Here is a 3,487-nt window from a genome sequence, read left to right as displayed (position 1 = left end):
AGAGACCACCCATGACTGGATATTTTCAGTGCTATTGATAATAATGGGATGCTCCAGAGGCTCTCTGAACATGACCAGGGATAAGGCAATGGTCAAGGGAGTCCTTAGGGATTGGCACTTAAGGGCACTTTGAAGGCATTCATGTATGTAGAGTACAAAGATTTATTTGGCCACCAGTATAAAAGAAAGAAATGCATGTCTTCCAACCATAAAATAGATGTGTACACACATTAAAACTGATCACACGTGTTAAAGGGAATGTTTTCCATAATGGTCGACAACTTTTAAAAAAGAAAATTAAACCAAGTATCAGGTAAGATGACCTTTACCTGTTTCTCAATTCAGAGGTCAGATAGAACATGATTATTGGAGTTCAAATGATTAGTGATTAGTCTCTGCATAATTAGGCTCACAAAACCCTAATCGCTCCTATCTGATTCTTTAAAAAAGAAAATATCAACACATTAATGAATAACAAACTGTGTCATATGATAGAACACTTCTAAGAATACAAAGAAATAAATTATTGATGTGATATGAATATATGTGCATTTTCATATATTTACACAAATGAAACAATGTTTAAGACAAACCAAAGAATGATGAGATACAGGAGGAAGAAACTACATACAATGTGAGTCAAATATCAGGAAATTCTAAGACAGATCTATTTTTTTTTAGTACCGCAAATCTAAAGTGATATAAGTAAGATAAATAGTTGTGTGAGGTGGTAATAATGCTCTAAATCTTTATTATGTATTTGTCAAAACACATTGAGCTTAATAAGCTCAAGTGAATATCTTTTGTTGTATATAAAGTATGCTTCAGTAAAATTCATGGATTCTTTCGTCTATATTTTACTCAACCTATCTTATAGATTTTTATTTACATCCAGATATGTTCATACATTTTATTTACTTTTATATTCATATTTATTTATTTTTTGTTTTGGGGGGGTCACATTTTGCTGTGATCAGGGCAAATTCCTGGCTTTTGTCTCAGGAATCATTTCTAATAGGTCTCCTGGGACCATTTGGGATCCTGGGGACCAAACCCTGACAAGCATCATGCAAGGCAAGTGCACTACATGTTGTACTATTGTTCTACTCCCAACAATTTAAAACTTAATCCTAAACATATGGTTTTGTGGAAAAAAGATAAAATTAGTCCTTCCATGGACTGACCTGTGAATGTTTGTACACCTGGAATGATTTATTCTTAAAAAAGTATATTCACTTCTGTTTTGTTAATCTGTTTTATTTCTATGCATATAAACAGTATATTTTTAAGTTTCTAAGAGTAATTTCATAAATATAATACCGTCTCTGTTGCTAATAAACCATTTGGACACTTGAAATGCTGATTTTTAATTTTCTTCCTTTTTGATTAATTTCCAAAAGCTTGGAATAATGACAAATTTTGTACATCAAATTCTTCCCTAAGTAAGGTTAATAATGTAGTAAAGATTTGGTGAGGTGGAACAAATGGATTTTAAGGATTAGCAATGATAAAATCACATGAGAATATTTGGAAAAGTTCTGTTATCCTCCTGAATCAAATTTTGAAACATGTAAATTCTTTACTGTAATCTGAAACCAATCTTGGTAATTGTGTTTATTCTGTTTCTGGATCATGCAGTTTTCAAAAAAGAATTTTATTCATCAATAGGATAAGAACAAGTAAAATTAAAGCAACTTTGCCATTGTTCATATTGAAAACACCTCTGAAGACTAAATAGCAAATGAGGCCTAAAATGAACAGTCAGCTTAAACTCAGCGGGAAAGATCCTCAGAGGGAGACAGATTTGGAAACTAACACTTTTCCATTTGCTGCATCTCTACAGAGGTGTAAATTTCTAGAAAGTCACACAGACTGCTTAAATAGGAAAACCCGCAGAGCAAATAAAATTCCACTCTCCTGGTTATCACAGACTCCTTTTCTTTCCATGGACTGGAACATCTTATTTCTTATCAGCATGCTATACTTGTCAAGATTACATATCTTGTTAGGGTGATTACACTAAATTCTAAGTAAACAACTGCTCAATCAGCTTTTTTATAAGAAAATTGATGATGTCATATATATGCGGGATTAGAAAAAGCACAAGCTCAGGGCATTGTTGGCAACTGTCGACAGAGTGGAGAATGTGGGTTCCAATAAAACACTGAACAATGCAAGTCTTTTCATGCACTCTAATTTACTCTTTCATCTAAACTTGAAGCTACAGATCTTCTGGTGTTGAACTACTAAGCTCCTTTTTATCTGTTAGATATTCTGGGGTTATTGTTAATGAGAATAACAACTGTGATAGCAACATATATATAAGGTTCTAAAGGTATGCTACATGCATTTTTCTAAATGCATACTACCTGCAAGTCCAGACCTGAATCTGCACTTAAAATATATTCTTTTCACTCCATCTTGTGATTTTTATCATTGTCTAATTATTGACATATAAAAGTTTAGATAATCAAATTAATAACCTTATGCTATGCAACTAATAAAACATGGAGGATCTACATAAAAGTCAACTTTTTATAAATCCAAAATCCATCATGCCATTCTCTATTGTCATTACTGTAAGTCTCATTGATAGATTAGTCTAAAGAGTTAGTAATAGGGGCTGGAGAGATTGTACAGCAAGTAGGGCACTTGCCTTGAGTGCAGTTAACCTGGGATCTATATCTGTATCTTATATGGTTCCCCTGACCACCACCAGGAATATTTTCTGAGTGTAAAGACAAGAATAACACTTGAACATTGCCAGGTATGACTCATAAAAACAATAAAGAATTGATTATGTTCAAATGGTTATTGTTATGGAGATGTGATGTTCTGAGAGGTAGAACAATTCTGATATTCCTGATAGAGCATAGAAAAGTTCAAAACTGGAAGCAGAAAGGTAAGTGCAGCAGGTAAGCTGTGCTTTTCACACAGCTGATCCAGGTTTTACCCCTGGCACCCCTATGTCCCCTGAACGTAGCCAGGAGTGATCCTTGAGCACACAGGCAGGAGTAAGCTTGGGGCACTGCCAGTTGTGGCCCCAAAATGAAGAAAAATTTTCAAAATTGAGCAATATATAAATAGGAGGATTAAAAATTTCTTTTGGGAACCAATTTAAGTTATTTATTGGTTTGCAAGAATAAATGTCAACTTTTTTTTTTTAAAGCTATGGCTTGCTGGTGGCTATGAAATGAACATTTAGACTTTTTATTTTGAGGCTTTAAATGATCATACCTTGTATGCCAAATCTGGATTACCATTCGCTATCCAATTTTTACATGAACAGCACCTTAATTATTCCTTTGCACTGTCTTTTTACACACACTGGGGCTTGAGTTAGCTCTGAGAATCCATAATGTAGACCTTTCCAAACCAGGTCAAGGGAACTTAAGGACTCTTGTTTTTTGCTTTTCGGATCACACCTGGCTATGCACAGGGGTTACTCCTGGCTCTTTACTCAGGAATTACCACTGGCAGTGCTCAG

At 34.2% G+C, this 3,487-nt stretch overlaps 1 non-coding gene across 1 annotated transcript; it reads left to right on the top strand.

Moving 5' to 3' along the window:
• The first annotated feature begins 306 nt into the window (after positions 1-306).
• On the top strand, positions 307-438 carry LOC129404628 (U8 small nucleolar RNA). The gene has a single exon (XR_008630009.1). It is a non-coding gene; the product is annotated as a U8 small nucleolar RNA (small nucleolar RNA).
• The last annotated feature ends 3,049 nt before the right edge of the window (positions 439-3,487 follow it).

Source organism: Sorex araneus, chromosome 4 (genome assembly GCF_027595985.1).
Source record: "Sorex araneus isolate mSorAra2 chromosome 4, mSorAra2.pri, whole genome shotgun sequence".
Classification (NCBI taxonomy): Eukaryota; Metazoa; Chordata; class Mammalia; order Eulipotyphla; family Soricidae; genus Sorex; species Sorex araneus.
Note: the sequence above shows the minus strand (reverse complement) of the source record. Positions and strands in the feature narration are given on the sequence as shown.